This window comes from Lynx rufus, unplaced genomic scaffold (assembly GCF_022079265.1).
Source record: "Lynx rufus isolate CCGP_SWC_20201006 ecotype Redwood Valley unplaced genomic scaffold, mLynRuf1.p SCAF_3, whole genome shotgun sequence".
NCBI classification, from domain to species: domain Eukaryota; kingdom Metazoa; phylum Chordata; class Mammalia; order Carnivora; family Felidae; genus Lynx; species Lynx rufus.
Genome location: NW_025814845.1, coordinates 96,629,194 through 96,655,212, shown reverse-complemented (window position 1 = coordinate 96,655,212; position 26,019 = coordinate 96,629,194). Strand labels below are relative to the sequence as shown.

The window sequence follows — 26,019 nt, the reverse complement described above, 5'->3', positions numbered from 1 at the left end:
AAACTGAAGGGCACTTCCCCTGTGCTGTCCACAGTAACTTGTGTTGGTGGGCGGGGCCACAGTCAGACCTGCTCTCTGACCCCAGCCCACCGCTGGGGCCACAGTCAGACTGGTGTGTACCTTATCTTCCCCTCTCCCATGGTCAGGACTCACTCTGGAGTGGTGTGGCCCCTGTCTGGGCTGCTTGCACACTGCCAGGCTTGTGGTGCTGCTTCGATGGGATCTGGTGTATTAGCTGGGGTGGATCTGCAAGGTGCACAGGGGTGGGAGGTGCAGGCTTAGTTTGCTTTGCCATAAGTGATCCCCTGCTGGAGGGACCCTGCAGCACTGGGAGGGAGGCAGGCCCATGGGAGGGATGGATCCACAGAAGCACAGCATTGCGCATTTGCGTGGTGCAAGTTCGGTGACTGGAACTGGTTCCCTTTGGAATTTTGGCTGGGGGATGGAAGAGGGAAATGGCACTTGCCAGCATATTTGTTCCCCTGCTGAGCTGAGCTCTGTCTTGAGGGACTCAACAACTGTCCCTCCCAGTGTCCTCTCACCCTCCCTGCTCTCTGAGAGCAGAGCTGTTGACTTTTAACATTCCAGATGTTAAGTCCTGCTGGCTGTCAGAACTCATGGAGTCCTGCCCCTCCACTTTTGCAAGCCAGACTTTGAGGGCTCTGCCTTGTCAGGTGGAATGCCCCTCCACTGCCCTGGCTCCCACCGGCCAGTCTGTGTAGCATGAACCGCCTCTCCGCCCTTCCTACCCTCCTCCGTTGGCCTCTTGTCTACTGCTTGGCTCCGGAGAGTCCACTCTGCTAGTCTCCTGGCGTTTTTCTGGGTTATTTAGGCAGATGTCAGTGGTATCTAAGCAATCAGCAGGACAAGATGAGCCCAGCATCCTCCTACACTGCCATCTTCAATCTTTTCCTTCTCCTCCCCCAAGCAGGCACTGCTTAAGGAGCTATGAATGCCACAATGAAGAATACAGATGTGAAAACTTGACCTTTAGGATTACCTTTTGAGAAGAGGCAATTAACAACATAAGTAGGTAGAGTATTATGAAATGAGATAGGTGCTGCAGAAAAAAAAAATGCAGGCTAATACCAGGGTCCTAATTGTACCTGGCCTTGATTACCCAAGCCAATATTTTAGATTTTTTATGAGCTGACAATTGAGAAGCACCTGCATAGTAATCAACATCATCTATTTATTTGTGAAAATAATCTTACAATTATGTAAGGAGCATTTATTTTTACTTATCAGAGCAAAACTTTTCTAAAGGAAAAGAAGCATCTTTATTAAACTGTATTTACACTTAAGATTAACTGTGTTTTTGGGGCGCCTGGGTGGCGCAGTCGGTTAAGCGTCCGACTTCAGCCAGGTCACGATCTCGCGGTCCGGGAGTTCGAGCCCCGCGTCGGGCTCTGGGCTGATGGCTCAGAGCCTGGAGCCTGTTTCCGATTCTGTGTCTCCCTCTCTCTCTGCCCCTCCCCCGTTCATGCTCTGTCTCTCTCTGTCCCAAAAATAAATAAAACGTTGAAAAAAAAAAAAAAAAGATTAACTGTGTTTTGGTTTTCTAAAAACCTAGGTAAAAAAACCTAGTCCTCTATCTGTAAGTACAATGGTCATGTCATATCCAAAGATAATGTACTTAGAAATTGGTAAATATGTATTTATTTATATATCATTTTATACCAAGCAATAAACATGCTGTGTTGTACAGAGGCCAAAGACAGGCCACCCCAAGATGGGTTACTTCAGCATGGAGATTATGATGACCTTCCCTATCTTTGACCTCCCTCCCCCCCCCCACCAACCTATTGCCTAAAAAGAATTTAGATAGAGCACCAGATAACTACATTATAGACAAGGAGGAAGTTTCAAAGTCTGTTAAAATTCCTCTCTAAGTCCCATTGATTGAGTGTCCCAGCAGACATTTACTAAACACTGACTTTTTTTTTATCTTCCTGTGAATTTCATCCCTTCCCTTTGAAGTCCCAGACCTGTACTCACTTCTCCTTATTTAGAATGACATATATACTTCATTTTACATGACTGTCTTTGGGATTTCATGTCTGTGTAGACTTCCCATATGTCAGAAGTTAAATCTGATTTTCTCTTATTAATCTGTCTCATGTTAATTTGATTCTTAGTCCAACTATAAAAATCTTAGAGGAAAATTTCTTCTTCCTCAATGGTAGTTGTAATAACAACTTTCAGTTACCTCTCTGCCCAGGTGCTCCCAGGTGCTATTGTCTCGGGATTAAGTTTGCTGCAAGCTGGAGTTCTACAGGAGCCATTCTCGCAAGGTGAGCTCACTTAACTTTGCTGTTGAGGTTTCCCCATGGCAGGGGTTCAGATCAGTGTCTTCTAGCTGGCATCCAGGCAAACAACAGATACCAATAGCCTCAAAATTGAGTTGGAAGACAGAAAGTGTTTTTTTTTCCCTTATTAGTAATTATAATGCTTTTAATACAACCTACAGCAAAAATGAAACAAAATTCCCAAAACTCAAAACCCAAACTAAAACAACAAAAACACAATAAAATCTGAGATCAGGGAAATTCCCTCAGAAATAGGACTGTTAGGGGCACCTGCGTGGCTCAGTCATTTACTTATCTATGATTCTTGATTTTGGCTCAGGTCATGATCTCATGGTTTGTGGGATCGAGCCCCAAGTTGGGTGCCATGTTGACCATGCGGAGTTTGCTTGGGATTTTCTCGCTCTCCTCTCTATCTGCCCCTCCCCTGGCTCTCTCTCTCTCTCAAAATAAATAAATAAACATTAAAAAAAAAAAAAAGAAATAGGACTGTTATAGACCAGCAAAGATTGGAACATCATTTATTTTGGAAGTTAACTGATTAAAAAAGTAAAATCTATAGTGGGTGAATACAAACACATACTATTGTATTCTAACTAAGAGAAAAACAGTTCTAAGGTGACAGAATTTTAAAAATGCCCGGTGAAAAAGAAGCTAGATAGAAAATTTCTATCTTCTGATGATCACTGACAGATCAGTTATCTCTCTAAAGTTATTAGAAATGTCATAGCTATTTGCAATGTGTCATTCTGGGTTCCTTTTTATCATCTGTTCTGGGATATATTATGGGTATACGGAGATCTCAATTTAAAGACATTTTTTTTATATACCATCCTTTTACTTGAAAGGCTCAATATTGATATAAATGTGTTACATTAAAGTATGTAAAATATTGTCCTCTAGATTATTTTTTAATATTTTTTCATAATTTTCTAAATTTCTTTAGTAACATTTTACTGCCATAAACTTGATGTCCATGGGTTTTAATGTGCTAGAAGCAAATTATCTTGAGTATATGATTTTTGTATTATGCATTTAAGCCTTTGAAATAATTATTTTATTATTCTTCTAATCTCTGTCCTAGTCCTTTCTTCCATTAGTTTTAAAACTAACTGTGTCCCTTTTCAAGGTCTGACAGTTGTATATTTTAAATGAGTACCGTATATTCAATTCTTAAAAGAGGAAGGCAAAAATGGGAAAATTCACATAAGAGTGAACAATTATACATTTTAAGCTTTAGATGAAATACTTTTCATAATTTTAAAAAGTTTTAGGTACCAATTTGTATTGTCAGGGAACAAGAATGTCCTGTCACCTTCAAGGTGCTTCTCGCTGGACTAAGAATCAAATTGACATGAGCTAAATTAACAGGAAAAAAATCAAATTTAATTTCCTACATAGGGAGAATCCACACCAATAGGAAATTTCAAAGAATTTCAAAGACAGGCAAGATGAGGTATACATGTTATTCTAAACTAAGGAGAAGGGATAGGGATCTGGGACTTCAAAAGAAGGAAACTAATTTACAGAAAGATGAAAAAAGACTAAACGTTTGGTAAACAAATGTTTACTGGGGCACTCAGAAACCATAGGACAAGGAAGACTTTGATCAAACTTAGGCCTTGCTAGGTTCTTCCCTGTCTACCATACTCCCATAGCTAGTTAGTATACATTTCCTAGTATAATGCTAGTGATAGTTCTCTTCCTGGAATAGATCCTCTAAATTCTTTTCAGGCACTGTGTGGCGGGGGGGGGGGGGGGGGGAGGGTGGTAAAAGAACTTTTCCTAAATCTGCTGGGTTTTGATGGCCTTTAATTCAAAATAATCTTCATGCCAAAGTGTCCCACCTAGGGCAGCCTGCCCTTGGCTCCAACAGTATTAATACTTTAAAATTAATGTAAAACTTACTAGTGTTAAGAAAAACTAACATCTTAAAGAAAATGATTAGAATGGAATTAAGAAAAAAAATGGCATAAATAAGGAATAATGATTTCCAAATACAGGATGGCAATTTTGTCCTGTATGTATTGCAACGTGCAGAGCTTTGGAATCTAAGAAGTGAGACACTAAGATGTGTCTGCTTTTCCTTCTCACACTGGCACACACTCAGCTAAAGCCCATGGCAAATAATTGGTGATCAGGGAGAATAAGCTCTGAGTTTGGATGTCCTCCAGGTCCCCGTCCACCACATCAGACTAGGCAGCCAGTAAAGTCCCCGATTGGTTCTTCTTAACCTCTCAAGAATTCCTTTACTGGTGGCAGGCACAATTTCCCACCTCTACTTAGAAATAACTCTCAGAGCTAAGGAGCTGCCAATTTTTGCTAATTTTCAAAGCACCAATTAGTTTAGATTGTTTTCCATACAAAGCTCTTAAATGTAAATTTTTTTCTTTGATTTAATATATCTTTTTCTACTTCTTACAATGGGACTAATGGCATGCCATGATTTATATAGCCAAAATAGAACCTGAAGTCCAAGTATATATTTTAAATTATTGTCTGAATTATTTAAATTTTTTCAACTTCTTTCTCACATTTGGTGTGCAAATTATATCTCCTCCTGATCTGGAAAAATATGCCTATTATCACAATTATTATAAGAAAACTAAGGACCAAAATATAATTAACGTGTTTTTGATTTTGAGGAAATCATTGAAGAGAAGAAAAAATCACTAACTATAAAATTACAATGAGAATAAGTTGAATTTTAACTCCATTTGGGTTCAATTTAACAACATTCCTTCCCCATTTGCTATTGTGTCTCGTAGCACTACTAATAGTTAAAAATAATGTGGAAAAATAAATGTAATATCTGCTTTTTTTGGCCAAAGGGATCGTTTTTGTTCAGAAAGAATGCAGAAGCAACCTTAGCCTACAGCTCCGTGACTGTGTCCAAATCAGTCACAAGTGAAGCAATGGATTCGGTGTTTTCCCATACCACGGCACCCATAAGGCACGTACACGCACTGCTGAGAGGAATTCTGGGATTAGGTCCAAACTAATTTTTGTTGTGATTATATAGATCTTAATAATAAGAAAGGGCTATTCAGCTTTGGGGCAGATTTTCAGATTGTTAATCACCATGTTGTTTTTCTCTGCAGAAATGTTATATTTATCATTTGGCTAAGTCTCGTGCATTGATGAGTTTCTCATTTCTTGGGAGATGTGAATTGATTCAGAAAACTCCTAACCAGCATGCTACTGGCAGAAAAATATATTTCGGTTATTTAAAAGGCATTTATTGAGCTCCAACTTCCAGAAGCACAGCATGTTATGATGGGGCAGACACAACAGAATTTTAAATTACGTTTTTTGTTTTTTGTGACTATATTAACATGCATTCCTGAAATAATGTGCAAAATGCCATAAAGCAACAAATCTAGAACTTGTGGCAATTTATTACAAAGATCTGAGAATAAAGTGGTTGTCTTTGTGTTGGGTGATGAGTCCTTTAGGAAACTAGAGGTGGAGTGAAGTTCGGTTTTGAAGGGGGCATTTGAGGGTAACGATGAGGTATAGTAGGAACTGACCATACACCAAAATATACAAGACAGAGTGATATTTTCATAAAGATCAGTTCCTTCTTAAGTAGTGACATTGTATTATAAATGTAGACACTAAATAGAGAGCCCAGTCATGTAAGTTCTTACACACTATTAAAATTGTAAACACTACAGCCCAATCCATAACCCATTTAGTTTTTCCTCTTAATCATCCAGGATTTTTGTAGAAAGAAATTATATGATGGTTAATAACTGTGTCCTCTACAATTAATTTCACAACTAATAGACCAGTTTTTAAGTTAGAAGATTATTTATAATCACATAATTAAAAAAATATTTGGACTTTGGGGGAAGAAATGCTGAATGGAAAAGATGTTAGGAGAGGATGAACAGATTGGGAAAAAAAAATCAACCAGAGTGATAAGAAATTCTGGAGACACACACACTCTAATGTCCTATTTTTAAACTAATAGAAATATCGCAGCTTACCCATTTCATGTCAGGAGTTCAATCTATTTCTTTTAATAACACGCTGAAGACTTGTGTTAGTGTGCATCAGCATGCTGAGGCCAGCATCTCAAATGGGATAGAACATAATAATCTCTCCCTGACATATCTGATTACATATTTTCCTAAATTAAATGAAAAATATTGACAAAAATTCAATGAAAATCTGTTTTAGGGAATGTTTTGGTTCATAGACCAAGTTTTAAAACATCTACCCACACTAATACTGCTGTTACTATTGCTACCTAAGTAATAATTTGTCTCTATTGGGCAATATATTCAAGACTTTCTGAGTCACTGTATTTCTATCATTGTCACTGTTTGTTCACAAATAGGGCCTATTTTATAGCTATATAATAATAAAGAGTAACAGAAAGAGTATACAAATATACATCAATACAAACACCGGGGTAGAAAATGTAACTGTTTAACAAACAATGGCACTGTGCTTATAAAGGGAGATTGGCTAATGCAAGTATGAAGTTTTCTCCAAATGGTCTATCAAACGAAGTTCCCATAGGCACTATCTTCCTTTTGATAGGATTATGTTTTGCTATTTCAGCTTTCTCCTTCCTTTTAGATAAACGGTACAGCCTTTCCCCAGCCCCTTTGTACTCTTAACACCCTTGTTCAACTTCTGTGTTGCTGTCCCATTACTGCTGAGGACACTGGTGGGGAAGAGCACAGTGAGGCAAGCCCAGAGTACAGTTTTGAGACCAGGAGAGTGAAGGGGATATTTTAACGAGCTCATTCACTGTAAGCCGAGCTTCTAGATTCAACTTCAACAACTTCTGACAGTTTTGACAATGAAGGAGTAGCTTGACATTTTCTTTTTGGGAACATAAGTGCCATCTATCATCCCAGTTGTCTAGTGATTTCAAGAGCTGCAGAGGAGAGGCTGAAATGCTTTGTGTATGGAACACATCTGAGGTGAGAAAACTGAAGATCAACTGAATCTCAGGTGAGAAATGGGATTCTTCTGTAACAACCTGGAAAACCGAGACAAGATATGCTGAATAGGAGTTTATAAAGATGAGCCTCACCAAAATAAATAGCATTGGAATATATAAAAATTCAAAGGATTCAAAGAAAGTATTCAAGGGATTTCAGCATCTGATGGGAATTATGAAAGATGATCTCTAGTTTTATGAATTAATTCATAAAACTTTGAATCACTTTTGAGATTGAAATTTTAAACCTAGAGGGTGGGATTTAAACCTGTTTAATGATTCACTTTTCAAAAAGCACCCACGTCCAAAAATGGGTTCCATTTCTAACCGCATACCAGTTGCAGGAAAACTGAACAAATGACTTGACCCCTCTATATCCCAAATGTAACATGTGTAGATGAGGGGTAGTTTTGGTATTTGCCTGAATAATTACCTTGACGTTATTTATGTAAAGTGCTTAGAAAATGCTTGTTCCATAAGTGCCCTATACATGTTAGGTACCAGTTTTATTATAAGCCAACGTGTATTTTGCACAGTAAGCACAGTTTAAATAATTTCTATACATTCCAGTTTGCAAATCAGTGATTGGCAGAAGCTCATAAAATGTATTTATTTGTTTTGATTTTGAGTTTTATGGTTATTTGAACAGACTTTAAGACCTAAGCTTCCTAGGTACATAGATGTCAAAATTCGTAATTATGTGAAGTAAAATATATGAAATGTCAAAACTCATAATTATGTGAAGTAAAATATATGAAATACGAGTACCAATAATTCCTCCAGTCTCTTTCTATTTATATGTCATTCAAAGTATTTTCTTTCCTAGTTTGGTTTTCAGCAGGTGATGCATTTTCAGGAATTTAAGAGGTCTGAAAAGGAGAGGAAATAGATCCTAAGACCCAGGCATCCCATTCTTCCTTTATTTCAAAGGCAAGGGAGCAAGAGAAAGAAAATGGAAAGTCCCAACCAGCTCTCAATCATGAATTTCATCATCTCAAAAGAGGCACACAAAACAAAATTGAAGTTTTCAAAAAATAAGAATGCCCGGAGGAACTCTCCTTGTTAAAAGAATACTTCTTTCCTAAGCATGTTTGTTAACAAGGAAGGCAATTATTAAGTTCTGCAAGAATAGAAGGGAAAACCTAGCAATCTTATATGGGTAACTGTGTTTAAATACCATAAATAAAAGATTTATGACTTGTGTTAACAGAAATCATGCCTGAATAAAAGATTCCTCTGGCATAGATGGAACAGTGGAGGATGTCGAAGATCCTTTGGGTGCCACTTGAGAAAGCAGCTGGATTATATTCCGGTTCTGTCTGAAGTTTGCTTTCGGGCAAGCACCAGATGGATTGCACATTAGATAAGATTTTGTCTGGAACATTTCCGGGTGTCACTGTCCAGACATTTTCTTATGAGCTTTCATGATAGCAATTTTGAGTTGGAATTTCTGGTAGGGATAAAGAATTTTTATAATATCTGTATTTATACTGGCAGCCTGACCCACCCCCCTTTTTAAAAATTGTAATTACCTCTTTCAATTACTTTACTTTGGGAGTAGAATATGAAGATTTAATAGGATGGCATTGTGTTTAGAATTTATAAAAGATGCTAAAATAAAAAGACGCATCAGTTACAACAGAGTATTCATTGTTTGGAAAGTGATAGAGTCAAATGGCATTGATTTCTAGCATAATGGACTATGACCCTCATCCATCTGTTCAGGACCTGATGCAGAAATCAATATAATCTTTTCCTGGGGAAGCCCAAGGCATTCTCTGCATTGAGTCATAGGGCTTCCAGATTGCTAATGTGATTAAAAAATAATCAAGGCCTTCCAGAAGCTTTATTTTCCAACGTACTCTAAAAAGTTTTCCCTTAGAAAGAGCTCTTTCTGATCAAATTTTGTTATGCAGTTTATTTCTTTCATTCTTTGCAATTCAATTATAGTACAGTTCCATTGATTATATCTCTTAAGACTCCCAGCTGAGTTCAAGTAAAAGTGCATTTGCAGACTTGTTTAAAATCTACCACTAGTACAAAAGGAGTACTCTTAAAGTATCAATAAATATTTATGGTAGGATATTTCAAGGTTGTTAGGAAACTCTGCCTTCAGCTTTGGACAGCAGGGGGGATTTGTATTGCTTTAAGAAATTTCTAAAAACGTATAGCTTTTGCTATTGTTTCAGATGTATCTAAAACAGTTATTTTTTTTCTTGGACTGCAAAAAAGTTCTGTTAATTTACTAACATGCTAAAAATGTTTCAAAAATTTTATTGTGCTAAAATAATCTCATATTTGCAAAAGCCTGAGAATCTGAAATGTAGCTTTTGCTTCAGCAGTTAAAAAAAAAGACAAAAATTTTCACATGCTTTTGAAAGGACAGTGTGGCCTGAATCAAAGAAAAATTGAAGTTTCATTGAAAGTGGAAGGAAGTGGGGCTCACTCCTTCATATGATAAGGTCATAACAGATTTTATTTTCTTCTCTGACTTAAGTGGTTGTTAAGAACAGGACTTGTGTAAATGCTGGAGATCGTAATTCCCTTAGCATCTTTCCTATCTGTGCTTCAAGGCATTTTCTATCCTGGTGCAGCTTTCAGAGTTTATATCAGAGTTTCTAGAAATGTCAATCTGTGAAAGTATATAGATGAGGAAATAATGTTGATTAAAGAGTCAAATTCGTTGCAAATTGATTCACAATGACTTTATAAAATATTTATTATAGAACATTTCAAAGAAAAAAATTGTGGCTCTGTAATAGTTTCTGTAAATGCACAGTCCCTGTCAAATAAATGATAATCCAAGAAAAATGCAGAGTTGCCCATGATACATGTACCTTTCTCATGAGTAGTTTGCCTATTTGAACTTTTTTAATGTTTATTTTTGAGAGAGAGGTGTGCACGTGAGTGGGGAAGTTGCAGAGAGAGAGGGAGACAGTATCTGAAGCAGGCTCCAGGTTCTGAGCTGTCAGCACAGAGCCTGACATGGGGCTTGAACCCACAAACCATGAGATCATGACGTGAGCTGAAGTCAGACACTTAACCCACTGAGCCATCCAGGCGCCCCAGGTTTGCTTATTTGAATTAGCGTTTGTTCCACTCAGTGTGCATTGATATCACTATAGTCCTTGAAATTAAAAAGGGTATAGTATACTTGGGGATAATGCTAGTTACCTGAAAATGGATATGATACATTCTCATTACTTGCAGTAGTTAAGGCTTATAAAATCACTGTGAATACTGAATTAATGCATATTGAATCATTACTCCTACCAGAAATACAGAATTAGTTTCCTGAAAGCCTCTGATCACAAAATTTTTATCACCTGATCAACACATAACCTTGGTTTGTGTGTATTTCTATTTAAAGACACTTAATATATATTATTAATTCTTTAACAGTAAACTTGCAGGCAATAACACTACAATGCATGCCTTGAATGAAACTTATCCAACGCTTTTTGTCCATAAGGCACATCACAGCCTTCTTGAGTTTGGAAATACTTCAGCACTACACTTGGGGACCACTTTAAATAGTGAAATAACATGGCTCAAAAGACCACCAGAAAACATTTGTTTACAATATGAGAACTAAAACAACTAGGTTGGGCATGGCTTTGTTTGACCTCAGCTAGTAATGCCTAAAACAGGTGACTCAAATTTTTCATTGCTTTGTGTATGCCCATGAATGACCCCAAAGCACTTTGAGTACTGATTTTGGGGTTGCAAATAAGTTTTAGCAAGTAGATGAATTCATAATTCACAAATACAGAATGCACAAATAATGCGGATTAACTATAATTGGATAAATTCTCATAGTTGTTTTTCCCTACTGTATATTTAGGTTCTGCATAAAATGCTATGTTAATAGATGTAATCTGAGTGTTACAAACAAAAGTTTCCAATGCGGCATTTTTATCATGGAAATGAAAAGTAGAGATAACAAAGATCTTTACTATATTGTATTTAGTGATTTTAAATGATTAAACGAGGCAAATTGTCTACTAAGCAGTTAGAAAAAAACTACTCTCTTGCAGAAAATTCTTTTAATCCAATCATACTTCAGATTAGTACTCAAAGATTTTAGTTTTATGGGAATGAGTATACATTTGGGTCAATGAAAAACTTAATGGAACATGAAAAGCTTGTTAAAACAAAATGGAAATTGCTAAAACTATGTATCTTTCACAAAAAAGGAATAAATTAATCCACATGAAGAATACATAATATAAGACAGAGGTTTTTAACACAGAGGTTTTAACACAGTTAAGTTAATATTACAAATCTGATAAAATTGAGAGTAACTAAAAATTGTTCCCATCTGTTCAGTAGCTGATGATTAATCTGTTGATGATATAAATTCACTTTATTCACAAATAAGATTATTTGTGAAAGGACCTATTGATGCTAACTGCCAGCTTTGAACAAGCCAAGAGTTGAACAAGAATGGGATCCATGTTAATTTTTTCTCTGATTAAGGTTAAAACACACTGGTGAGTAGAATCTGAATTCTTTTCTTTTTTTTTTTAAATTATTTTTTAACGTTTATTTATTTTTGAGACAGAGAGAGACAGAGCATGAATGGGGGAGGGGCAGAGAGAGAGGGAGACAGAATCGGAAGCAGGCTCCAGGCTCTGAGCCATCAGCCCAGAGCCCGAGGCGGGGCTCGAACTCACGGACCGCGAGATCGTGACCTGAGTTGAAGTCGGACGCTTAACCGACTGAGCCACCCAGGCTCCCCTCTGAATTCTTTTCAGTGTTATAAATGTAAACAGTTTTACTTAAGGAGGTTATACATTACACTAAAATTTTATAAATGATTTAAAAGATAGAGTGTTTAGTGTGGATTCAGGCACTGGATGTGCAGACATCACTAATTGTTACTAAGCCAAGAATTGTTTATAAGCAATCCTCCATTTCGTTGTCTGGGTAAAGAGTGGGGTTTTCTACTTATTTATAAATACTTGTACTTGCTTCATAGATTTAGCTTGTACAGTACAAACTGATGATCCAATTTCAAAATTTTGAATGCAAAATTTATATAATAAAAATTACAATGGAAACAACAAATTTTTTAAGCAAAAATATTTAAAATTTGCTTTTAGATCTTGTAGCCATTTTGAACAACAATCCGTCTCATAGGTCTTACAAATTCTGGTTAAGTAGTTAAAATATTTTTATTTTCCAGAATAATGAATAATTTAAATGCAATTTAGACATGTGCTATATATAGTAAATATGTATAAAAGGTTTCCTAAGCTGTACTGTTAGAAGCAAATAATCTCATTTTAAAATGCTGGTACAGCAAAACATATATAACATAGTATGTGACAAAAATAAACCATCAAAAATCTATGACTATAATCCTTTGAGGAAAAGAAAAAATCATATTATCCAGAGTCTTTCTTTTTCAGTGGGATAGGATTGGCAATAGTAGTCTGTGTCTGAACACCAGGCCTCGAGTCTAATTCTAGTGAGATCAGCTATCACAAATAACCTGTCTCAGAATCCCATCCCTCTCACCTGCTACAGGTCAGAGCATTTGCCTGTACAGAACTTTAAGAAGATATTGAGAACATCATCACATGCTTTGTGGATCTTTCTACTTTTATAGAACATATCAGAAAGAGACATGTATCAAGTGCCTCTAAGGATATGTCTGGTGTATATGAATTTCACATCTTTATATTGTTATGTGGCAAAAAGCCATGTATTATAAAGAAGAGTTCATAATTAGTTTTTACTAAAGTATGGATTCTCAAAAAGGGAAAAAATATATAGATAGCTAGACAGACAGATAGATATATCTATATCTATGTCTATCTGTCTATCTGTCTATCTATTCATCTATCCATCTATATACCTATATACCCAAGATCCTGGGTATTTGGGAATATCACTTTTACTGAATAAAATTTTGGGGAATTTTATTTTCAAATGAATGATGATGTCCTCAAAATAGTTATTTTAGTAGGTTACATAATTTCAAATTATTCAGGCAATACTAGCAAACCTCTGTTACTTTGGAAAATGGCTACTTTAAAAAAATCAAGATTTTTATTTGTAAAATCAATTTCTGAGGTTTTCTCTCACAGCTACATGTAGTAATTTTCACGGAACTTTTCCATTTTTGCCTGTAGCTCCACAGTCCACCAGAAAACATAATGTAGTAGGTATTTCTTAATTGGTCTATAGAATCATCAAGTTTCAGTCTCGATGGGCACTTTGGACACTACGGAAACAACTTTATCCAACATCCTCACTCTCTCACTTAATTGCCAAAGAATTGAGATTCAGACTCAGGAAGCAGCTTGCCCAAATTAAACAAAATTCTGATATTCTTAGCTAATAAAAATAGAATTAATTTAAGATAGAATTTATTTTTGAATTGTTAGAAATAGTAAGTCAAGGGAAAAATCTCAGAGCATTTGATGGCCATGTAAAATATAATTTGAGATACAATATAGGAGAATAAGCTATGGTATTATAATTTCCTTTTTTAAAAATAAGATAATGTGAGATATCTAATGATATTTATTAAAAATACAGATTAAGACTTATGGTATAGATTCTATTCTATTGATGGGAACATTACAGAAGCACTAATACTTCACCCCATGGGGCTTCAAATTCTCTCAAGGATCCTGCTTAGATTTGATCATTTTTTACTCCTTGTTAATATGCTTTTAATATTGATATGTTCTTAAGATAATATAATCTTATAGCTCTAAGGAACTATTCAGAGGTCCATTTAGAAAAGCTCATTTATTTTATAAAATAAAATTATTTATAAAATAAATGAAAAATTCACTCTAAGAGTGATGTCTCATCGGGGAGTATGAAGGGTCTTGTTTTTATCAAGTGTATGTGCTATGCATTTTTCAGCTAAACACGGACCATATCTTTTCTTTTTTATATAGTTTTTATCTGATTAGACATTAATCATTTTAATACTATTTTCAATACCTAAAAAACTTTAAGAAAATATTGACTAACTCTAAAGATCTCCTAGAGTAAATCCTGAATGGAAATTTAAGTAGCAAAGGGAGCTCTTACAAGTTCAGGTCACAATTTTAGAATTTAGAATTAAGAGTAGCTTTGCCTATGCAGATGTATTCTAAAGGCAAGTATTACAAGTAAGAACATTTTTTTTTAAGTCTATCATCAACTGACTTATCTAAAATATAAATCTCCCTTGGCTTTAATAGTGCTTCTGCATCTAGAGTTTGGAGAACGCAGTAGTGGGTTCCTTTAGAATCTCTGTCTTTTTGAACTTCCTACCTGATATGTCATTTCACACATGTTGCAACAATTAGTTACATGATGTAGTGAACAAAACATTAGCAGCAGTATGGTACTTTTGTCTCAGGTAAGTATTTAAACACGCTATTCTAATGATAAAAAGAGAGGCTGCTTTAAGATAAAAGAGAATTTCAGCGAACCTGTATATAATTCCTCTATTGGTACAGTAAAGCTAATAAAAACAAACAAACAAAACCCTTTTAGGTTCTTCCTTTTTCTCTTCAAAATAGTTAAGTCTATTGGATTTATATAACTTTTTTTCCCTCTAAAATTCTTTGTGCAATACCTTGCAGAGTAATTTCTACCCAATTTTATATATTAGAAATGAACTCCACACAGGTGTGTTTGCAGAGGTAGCACTTGTGTGGTGGTTTTTAGCAAATAGTGGAAATGAAAATTATAAAAGTAATGTCATTACATGATAGTCATCTTCTTGTAAAAAAATTTTTTCTACTAGCATGGAGGGTTTGGAGATTGTTTGTCAATAGGGGATACTCTTCTTTCCTGGAAAATACTCCATCTCTCCATTTAAGAAATACATTTGTCTTTTTTAAAAATGAATTCAAGGGGCGCCTGGGTGGCTTGGTCGGTTAAGCGTCCGACTTCCGCTCAGGTCACGATCTGACAGTCCGTGAGTTCGAGCCCTGCGTGGGGCTCTGTGCTGACAGCTCAGAGCCTGGAGCCTGTTTCAGATTCTGTGTCTCCGTCTCTCTCTGCCCCTCCCCTGTTCATGCTCTGTCTCTCTCTGTCTCAAAAATAAATAAACGTTAAAAAAATTAAAAAAAAATGAATTCAATAAGGAGAACAATTCACTGATCTTTATAATGGGACTACAGAATATGGCATCTCTGACTGAAGAGACAAGCTGACTGCTACTGTGGTTATTTCTGTTGCTATTTTAGGAATAGCCCATTAACTCCTGTTAAAGCTTTAGTACTGACTGGCAATACAAGTATTTGAGAACTCAAAAGGAACTGCCGGTGGCATGACTTTTCATACTGACTTTTCATATTGATGTGTAACAATCCGGATGCTTCTGGTTCCAAATAAGAAAATTCCAGCCACAAACTGGCTCAAACAACAAAGAAATTACAAAAGTGTAGAAGTTGTGTGAGTTTCAAGTTTGTTAGATTCTTTTTTTTAATTTTTGTTAATGTTTATTTTTGAGAGAGAGAGAGATAGAGTGCAAGCAGGGGAGGGGCAGAGAGAGAGGGAGACACAGAATCTGAAACAGGCTCCAGGCTCTGAGCTGTCAGCACAGAGCCCGATGTGGGGCTCGAACTCATGGACTGTGAGATCATGACCTGAGCTGAAGTCTGGCGCTTAACCGACTGGGCCTCCCAGGCGCCCCAAGTTTGTTAGATTCTGCAGCTCAAGAATATCATTAAGGGCTCAGGTCCCTCCATGTCTCCTGTCTACATTGTGCCATATTAACTTCTTTCCCCGTGCTTATAATATGGCTACGTAAATCAAAGAACTGCTTATTTTCTTACGTACAAATCTCCTCTTTTGTATCCATAGAATAAATCTTTCCCTGTGTTCTTATTTAGCATAAGTCACCTGCCTATTGCTGGGGGAAAACCCTACAATGATCCATCTAGGTTCCTCAACCAGTTACTGGCAAGGGAAGTAGGTGACATGACTGGCTTTTCTAATTAGGGATCATTTCTGGATCTGGAGTCAATTACCCAAGCTATATGTTTTTATCCATGAAAGAAGGCTGGACTGTATACTGGGGATTTAAGTATAATAGGTTCATTTTTCCTATATAGTAGCCTCCTCTTACAGATGAACATAAACAAAAGAACTTAAGAAAAAGCTATTTAGGGAAATAAGAATTTGAATAGACATGAAAACAACAGAGATCTAAACTTTCCGTATTTTCAACAAGGAGATCATCTTTCACACAAAACCCTATTTGCCTAATGGGAGATTAGCAATAATAAGGACTACATATATCATTAAATTCTAGTTTAGACCTTTTTTCCCTCAGTCTAAATGAATGCCTTTTGGGTAATTTATTCTACGAATTTAAAGATTAACTCCCTATCACATCTGTCTTTCCAGCCTCCTGGAGTCCTGGCTCCTCTTCCTCCTTTTCTGACTAGTATCTGAGTACAGGAAGAACTGGCATTTTCTCAAGTTGTTGGCAGGGGCCTCTGTTCACACAAAGCCGTTTCTGCAGCTTGGTCATGGCTCATTACTACCAGGCTCTGGGTTAAACTATTCTCACAGCCTCAGAGATGGAGACTTTGCAGCTGGTGCACCACTTAGTCTGCTCTAAACAGAGACAATTGTCTCAAGACAATTGCTCCCAGAAAGGTGGGCCATTGCTCTTTGTTTATCAGGTACCAGTCAGGCTCTTTATGACCTGCAGATCACCTGATATCTGACTATAACTTCTACTTGGTCCCCTGGCTTTGGTGATTCCCCATACTTTCAAATATAGCATCCCATAACTTCTTGCTATTGGGAATTCCCTGGTACCTGGAATATTTGGGTAGCTACCAAAGAGCACTTAGTGACTTCTGAAGTTCTTTGGAGCTTTCAGTGGAGGACCTATGGCATTGGATAGGATTAGATGAGCAAGAATTAATTTACTTGCATAAACTCTTTTGGGACATTAACTCTCTGGTAGGACTCAGTAGGAATAGGCAAAGTCAGGGATATGGTAGCTCTGAGAAGTGTAGAGAAAGCAGTGGTCCACACCAAATGAAGTTGAAATGCCTGAATTATGATGGAAGGGATTAAAGAGTCCAGTAAGATAGGCATGTTGGAATGAGTACATTGTGAGAAGCCATAAAACCCCTCAGAGGAGTAGTGTATTTATGAGAGGGTCCAGAGGACATATCAGTCATATTCATCAGGAATATACTGCTTGAGAGGGGCACTGGCATCACTAAGAAGTTCAGTGGTAGCTCTCGTCGGCCGGCTAGGACTTGTATGGGGAGAGGTGGTCACACAGTTTGGCAAGGAGACTGATGAGGACCTAAAACAATAGAGGCCAGGGATGGCACTTTGCCACCAGAAGACGGGGCCTGCAACTATCACAGTAAGCTCAGCAACATTTATTTTTTTGTCCCCGAAATCTTGATGCATGTTTGTTATAACAACTGTGACTTCCTTAACACAGAAATGTGAAACTTAAAGGGGCTGCCATAACATAAAACTAATACATGTGGTATTAACTTAGACATCGTGTACTGGATGGTGAGGAAATGTGAGGATCCCCATTTAGTTAGTAATCCATCGCTGTAAATCAGATGTTTTGTGCAAAACAGGTAACCAAGAGCCTATATCTTATTTTGAAGAAAAGGAAAAACTATAAAAAAATTATTTATTATCTGAAGCCCCAACCAATTTCCTTAAATGTAACTAAACTTAGTAAAATGTCCGTGAATAAAAAAATTATCTTATTTAAATGAAAAATTGTTAACTTTATTCTATTTATTTTGAGAGAGAGACAGAACATGAGCATGGGGACCCGCAGAGAGAGAGGGAGAGGGAAAGAATCCCAAACAGGCTCCGCGCGGCCAGCATGGAGCTGACTTGGGACTGGAACGCACATGAATTGTGAGATCATGACTGAAGCTGAAATCAAGAGTCGGACGCTTAACTGACTTAGCCACCCAGGCGCTCCTAGATGACAAATCATAAAATTATTACTTGCCAATAACTAATAATTGCTCTGCCTGTAAAAATGTATTTAGTTTGCATGCTATTCATATGCAAACATCTTCAATACACTTATGTATAATTCTGACATTCTGTCAATTATATTTAAAATGTATCTTAAGATTCACCTCCACTTTTTTGTTGTTTAGAATGTTATATTGAGTTTGGGGAACATAAAATGTGTGTGTGTATATATATTTATATATACATTGATGTAAATGCATATTAAAATATGAGCTGAAAATGGATTACTGAGTGATATATCTATTAAATTTGTATATTGAAAATAAAATGTTTCCTGCTGAGAAAATTTTTAAATGGTAGATATTTTGCAGGATGAAAGCTGGAGATACTAGTTATGCACTGAAAAGAGAGTGAGATCAATGGATATGGGTCCCAGTCTTGGAGAAGTTTCAGAGTCAAGGTATTAGATTCAGTGAACTAGGAAGATAAGAGGTAATTATCAGAAATGTTTAAACTGGAAAAGATTTTGGCATCAAATATCTTCAAATCTAGTAGAAACCAATGTCAGATGGTAATCAAAAAAGACTTTGTCCTGTTCTCTCAGCACTTCTCACTCACCCCTGCCAACCCTGGAGGCTTCAGAGGTCTTGAGTCTCATACTAGTGTATGAATCCAAGATGGAAGAGTGACATGGCTGGCTGCCAACCTTCTTTGTTGCAAGCTAGAAAATGGAGAAGTTTTAACTTTGAACAAGAAATCTTTCCCATATATTCAGAGGTAATTACTTGTCATCCTCATCTAATTCTTCAGAGCTCCTTTTACCTCCATGTCTGTGCATCTCCCAACGATTATTCTGCAGGTAAGGATACTGCCATATCAGCCAGCCTGGAATGGCTCACGTGTTAGCCCCTATTTCCTTGCAGTCCACCCCAGGTAAGGCTGCCTTTTGGTTCTCAGTGCCTTCCAGGAGGCCTTCATGCACAAAATAAGGATGTTTCCTCCTCCTCCTCTTCCTCCTCCTCCTCCTCCTCCTTTTTTCTTCTTTAATCAAGATGCTATCAATTCCTTACCCCAACCCCACCCTACCCCAGCATGTAGAGGCTTTTCTGTGCCTCACCATTATATTCATAGTTACTTCTAGTTTTTCTAGTTTTTTTTACTAGTTTACTAGCTTTTCTAGTTCTTTTCGGTCATGTATGACTATTATTTAGCAACAAGATGCCAACTTTTTCCCCCTGCTGAGAAGCACTGTTTCATCTCCACAGTGCCATAAGCCATCCCACAGTTGGCATCTTCAAAATACAGTTATTCCTTTTCTCCCTTTCTTCCTTCTCCACTATCTGAGGGAAGATTTAGTATTGTACCTCCACTCCCTCCTGTACCAACGCTTAGGTTTTAGGAGATACAGAATACCTTTGAGGATTTCCTCATAGTATGTCCTCTTTTGTTCCAGGTTTCATATTTTTTTTGTTCCCAGAAAGATTATCAGCCCATTAAAATATGACAGTATATAGAGACACACATATTATGTCTGTGGTTATATGCATTAATTAATGTTCATATGTCATCATTTTTCTTTCTCTCCTTCACTGTCTCCAAGTCGCAGTTTTCTTTCTTTTATTTGGAGAATGTTTCCTTCCTCTAGCCCTCCTTCCCTACTTCTTTCTTTCTTTCCTTCTCTTCCTTTTTCTTTCTTTCTCTTTCTTTCTTTTTTTTCTTTCTCTTTCTTTCTTTTTCTTTCTTTTTCTTTTTTCTTTCTCCTTTTCCTTTCCTTTCTTTTCCATTCCTTTCCTTTCCTTCTTTTTTCCTTTTTCCTTTTCTTTTCTTTCCTCTTTCCACAGACAAAGGACAGTTTATTACAACAAGAGCAGTGGCCAGAATATCATCTTTCTTCTACCAGCTCTCTGAAACCCAGTTCCTGCAGGGTGACAAGGAGAGGGTCAGGTAACACAGGTGCACATGGGGATGCATTACAGGAGAGGAACCCTGTGCTTAGGAAACACAGATTTTTCAAAATGTGTAATAAGACTGCCTGAACTTCGCCAAATAGGGAGACACTATTTTTATTGCAATGGCCAGTAAACGTATCTGCCCTTTGTTTTCTCTATCTCCCGAAGTTGTTTGCTGTACAAACATCCTTGAAAACATCAGCCAGAGCAAAGGCAGTCTGTTTGTGAAACCGGCAGAATCGAAAGAGACTTAGAAATTGTCTCCCTTGGGGCGCCTGGGTGGCGCAGTCGGTTAAGCGTCCGACTTCAGCCAGGTCACGATCTCGCGGTCCGTGAGTTCGAGCCCCGCGTCGGGCTCTGGGCTGATGGCTCAGAGCCTGGAGCCTGCTTCCGATTCTGTGTCTCCCTCTCTCTCTGCCCCTCCCCCGTTCATGCTCTGTCTCTCTCTGTCCCAAAAATAAATAAACGTTGAAAAAAAAAAAAAAAAAGAAATTGTCTCCCAATCTTCCTTCTCTGCAATTTCACTCTCTCCTCTCTAAATACCCTTCTCTGAATCTTATACTGTCTGATAACCTTTTCTTGTTGCAATCATCTACAAACCTGAGGTTACTTCTCATTTTCTGAAAATTTCTGAAGAAATCAGTATATTGATTACTCTAAATACAATTGCCTTTTGGTTGTATAACTTCTTTTCCTCCATGATCTTAAAATTTACCCTATTTTTTGATTATTTGTGAGATGAAACATCATTTCATATATTAGGTATTTGATGGATAGTATTTTCTTTCAGATGCTTTTGATAGCATTCTTACTCCCTGGCAAGTATGTATAATATTCTACATTCCAGTATGGCAAATAGTATTGATATATGGCATCTGCTCTCTTTTCTTTTGTTCCTTTGTAGTTATCTTGTTCTTTCTGTCAGAGAGTTTGAAAGGATTTTTTTTTTTTGTCTTTTAGATTCAGAATTTGACCATGCTAAGAGCTAAGTATGTATAATTTTTCATCATCCACCTGAAAAACAGGTGAGTCCTTCTGGTTTACAAACTTGCATGTTTTTTTCCTTTAGGAATTTTTAGTGTTATTATTTGTTACATTATTACCCATGTTCCATACTTACATTCCCCTCTCCCCATTTGGACCTATTATATTATATCTCCTGTTCCCTAGCTTCTCCCATACAATATCTATCTCTATTTGTATTTGTACTGTAAGATATTTTTAATTAATATTCATTTATTTTTGAGAGAGACAGAAAGCTCAGGGGAGGGGTAGAGAGAGAGGGAGACAGAGGATCTGAAGCAGGCTCTAAGCTGACAGCAGAGGGCCCGATGCAGGGCTTGAACTCACAGACTTTGAGATCATGACTTGAGCCAAAATCAGACTCTTAACCGACTGAGCCACCCTGGTGCCCCTGTAAGATATTTTTTGAACTTAAACTTTCAAACCAATAAAACGAGTTTCAAATCAATAAACCAAAAAGTCTTAACGAGTAACATGCTTTGCTTAAATCATTTCTTGATTCCTTTAGTTTGCTAAGGCAAACTTGGTTCCTGAGTGTGTCTTATTTTTGTGTGGTGCATTGAAATTTAAGTGCTTTATTATTTGGTTATTCAGGTATTTGTGCAACTAACTCTTCAAATACTTCTGTATCTTTAATTTTTGTGTCCTGAAATCTGACTCGCCTTGACTCTCTGACTACTAGACTCCCTTATATAATATGTTATATATTATTTAAATTTACAAACTCATTTTAGCTCATATCTGGTTATTGTCATATTCTTATCATAATCCCTTAGATGGTGAAAGGCAAAGAAATGTTGACCTTATGGGATACAAATATAAATAAATGACCAAGATTATCTCAATGTTCCACTTAGCTTGACTGAAATTTATATAGGTTTCTTCTTAACCACAAACTCCTAATCTCCTTTTTCTTAAAGCATTTACCTTAGAAAACTTACATTGTGAATTTTTTTCTGTGCCCCATTTAAAAAGCTTCTTGCATGTTTATAACCCAGGAAAGTCTTTCTTGGAAACCTAGGGGCTATAACTTTGAAATGCAATCATCAAGGAAGATAGTACCCCTATTTCCTAGTCTGTTGGAGTGTAGGAGGCTAAATTCAATGGGCACCAATTAGCAAACAGATGGCTTAATCCCATAGAAAAAAAAGGGAAATAATTCAATATGCTTGATGCATCCCATTGATGAACTTACCCCCTAACATTCTCCAGTACTTTTCCACTAGCACCCTGACTTAAAAACTCTCCTGACTTTTTTTTTTTTTTTTGGCAGGGTTGAGTTTAGTCTCTCACTCCTGTTGTAATAATCTTAAAAAAAAACAACCTTTTTTTTAAAGTTTATTTACTTTGAGAGAGAGAGAGAGAGAGAGAGAGAAGCATGAGCAGGGGAGGGGCATAGAGGGAGAGAGAGAATCCCAAGCAGGCTCCATGCTGTCAGCACAGAGCCCAATGCAGGGCTCGAACCCACCAACTGTGAGATCATGACCTGAGCTGAAACCAAGACCTGGATGTTTAGCAGCTGAGCCACCCAGGCACCTCTCTATTGGAATAGTCTTGAATAGATCCTTACTTGTTTAGCTTTGGTGCAATTTTTGCTTTGACAGAACCTAGGAAGCCTACTGCTCTGTAATTTCCATCTCAGTGTCAGAAGAGACTCAGCTCACCAATCAATCCTCTCTTGGGCTCTAGGGAGTCAAGGACACTCATTATCTTCATATGAGTATCTTCAGCATGACTATCATGCACAGTCCGCTGAATGTCAAGCTTGTGCCTAGATCTGCCAGTTTCCAATTCTTACCCTAGACGTTGATGATTTTCTCTAGACACATGCTCAGGCCTATCTGTATGATTAGCCAAATGTCTGCCTAGTCACCCAAACCATGTAATCTTTCAATTATGAAAGTACTAAATGTTTCTAAATATTCTAAATGACACAAAAAACTATGAAATAAAAATGAGAGTTCCTACCTTATAATTCCTTTTGGTATAATCCCATTTGCTCAGGGGATTGTCATAAAAATAGAAACTTTTGTATTATTTGTTTTATTTTGTGCAAATGTAAAATCATGCTAATAATATTTTTCCATAACTTGTTGTTTTTAGTCTCTGATATATCTTAAATATATATAATTCTTGAATTTTGTAAAGTTGGTACCTTTAAGATACTTGTATGCCACACTCTTACATTAAATGTTGGTCAAAATCAAATGCACTTACCAAATTGGAATATATTGTACACATAGTAATTGAATGGTCTGGAAGGAATAAAACCAAGGGTCAAAGAAAAAGTATACTTCTCATGGAAGATTTTATGAACATTTACTTCAAACAGAATTTTCTCTCCTAGGAGCCTTTAAATGTCTCTAGTAACACCAGAAACTACAGAACAATTTTATTAAACTACAGGTAAATTGGTTGAAAATAAACTGGCTGATTTGACAAAATGATCATAATGACAAATTGCTCAACATGACAAATGGTCAAAAATTAATATTTCTAGTCATTGGCTTCAAATTATTTATAATTTTGTGTGTCGTGGAGATGTTTTGGCAATTTTTACATACCTTTAAGAATTTTTTCCTTTTATCAAAAGTCGGGGAGGGGGGGAAAGTAATATATTTTGTGAACTCTCAGAGGGTTTGGAAAATTTGTACAGGTTTCTTAGCATTTTGTCTCAATTTTCTTCTCTAAACATGTCACTGAATGTGCAGTGAGGTTGCCCATACTTCCTTATACAGCTTCAATCTTGAAAGCAGAAATCATTTGAAATTGTAGCAATAAGAGCATAGCACAGTAAAAATTATGCTTAAAATGTTTCTGGAAAAACCTTGCTTTAAAGTAAAACACATATGCAAAGGGAAAAGACAAAAACATGATTAAAGTAAATGAAGTGGACATTGAGAGAATACAAATTAATTTAAAAAATAATAACTTTAAAAAATAGAAAGTGTTGGGGCGCCTGGGTGGCGCAGTCGGTTAAGCGTCCGACTTCAGCCAGGTCACGATCTCGCGGTCCGTGAGTTCGAGCCCCGCGTCAGGCTCTGGGCTGATGGCTCAGAGCCTGGAGCCTGTTTCCGATTCTGCGTCTCCCTCTCTCTCTGCCCCTCCCCCATTCATGCTCTGTCTCTCTCTGTCCCAAAAATAAATAAACGTTGAAAAAAAAAAAAAATTTAAAAAAAAAAAAAAAAAAAAAATAGAAAGTGTTATCCAAATGATGGTTAAAGTTCTGAAATTTGTCTTCAGACAAGTCACCTGCAGCTAGAAATAAAATAAAAAATTCATGAACGTAAACCCAATAAGCATTATGGTTAAAAGATAATTTTTAAAAATAGAACAGAAATGTAAAGATACAGAAGTTGCAAACACCTCTATGTGTACAAAGTTAATAATATATGAAAATAATCAATGTCTAGAAATACATTTGCCATTTCAACTAATTCATTTGTGACCAAGTATTTCAAATTTATATTTTGAATCAATCACTTAACGCTTAGCAGCATGAAGCCAAATTGTCCACAAATAACTTTAATATATTTGCTGCTTCTGTGGAATTAACAAGATTTTCTCTACCATTCATGAAAAGGGTGGGGCGCCTGGGTGGCGCAGTCGGTTAAGCGTCCGACTTCAGCCAGGTCACGATCTTGCGGTCTGTGAGTTCGAGCCCCGCGTCGGGCTCTGGGCTGATGGCTCAGAGCCTGGAGCCTGTTTCCGATTCTGTGTCTCCCTCTTTCTCTGCCCCTCCCCCGTTCATGCTCTGTCTCTCTCTGTCCCAAAAATAAATAAACGTTGAAAAAAAAAATTAAAAAAAAAAATAAAAAAAAAAAAAAAGAAAAGGGTGTGGGGCAGGTATAAACTCAAATCTCCATAGGAGAAATTTTGCTAACATTTAATATACTATTTGAAGTAAAAAAGTATATTTTATGTGCAGCTTATGAGTTGAATTTATCTTTATAGACAAACATGTATCTCATAGAATGAATTAAAATTAATTTCCTTTAAAATATATTTTCAGGGGCTCCTGGGTGGCCCAGTTGGTTCAGTGTCTGACTTTGGCTCAGGTCATGATCTCACAGTTCGTGGGTTCAGGGCCCACGCTGGGCTCTGTGCTGACAGCTCAGAGCCTGGAGCCTGTTTCAGATTCTGTATCTCCCTCTCTCTCTGCCCTTCCCCTGCTCACAGCCTGTCTCTGTCTCTCAAAAATGAATAATTATTTAAATATTTTTTTAAATATTCTATTTTCAGATACTAAAGTGGACAAATTTAGCCCACATTTATTTGTTTGTTTATTTGTTTATTTATTTATTTAATTTTGTGAGTAATGCAGAAGCCTCCATTATCTGTCTTTGTGTTCTTGTTTCCTTCTAGCACCTGAAACTGGGAGCACATCACAGAGCAGGCATAAGACTGACAATGGAACTATTCTGGGCAACATTGTCATTAAGGGACATGTGACAATTTCCAAAAAATGCTCCTTTTAGAAACATGAGAAAAAACCCACTTCTTTTAATCTTCAGGAAAATGAAGTGATTCCTTAAAAGTAAACACAGCATTAAGGCAAAACAGTCTTTCCTTAAAAATCAAAAATATTTAAGGGGCTCCTGAGTGGTTCAGTCAGGTAAGCGTCCGACTTCTACTCGGGTCATGATCTCATGGTTTGTGAGTTCAAGCCCCTCGTTGGGCTCTGTGCTGACAGCTCAGAGCCTGGAGTCTGCTTCGGATTTTGTCTCCTTCTCTCTCTGCCCCTCCCCGCTTGTGCTCTGTCTCTCTGTCTCTCAAAAATAAATAAATGTAAAAAAACAAAAACAAGTTTAAAAGAAAATAAAAAATATTTTGAGGAATC

General features: G+C 36.8%; 1 long non-coding RNA gene across 1 annotated transcript in view; it reads left to right on the top strand.

Annotated features, from left to right (window-relative positions):
* Window positions 1–25,765, top strand: part of LOC124521287 (uncharacterized) — a 51,624-nt gene extending 25,859 nt beyond the window's left edge. Inside the window, exons 3-6 of the long non-coding RNA XR_006964442.1 lie at window positions 2,222–2,294; window positions 18,812–18,984; window positions 21,117–21,181; window positions 25,545–25,765. This is a non-coding gene — a long non-coding RNA (uncharacterized LOC124521287). The remainder of the gene's footprint in view (window positions 1–2,221; window positions 2,295–18,811; window positions 18,985–21,116; window positions 21,182–25,544) is intronic.
* The last annotated feature ends 254 nt before the right edge of the window (window positions 25,766–26,019 follow it).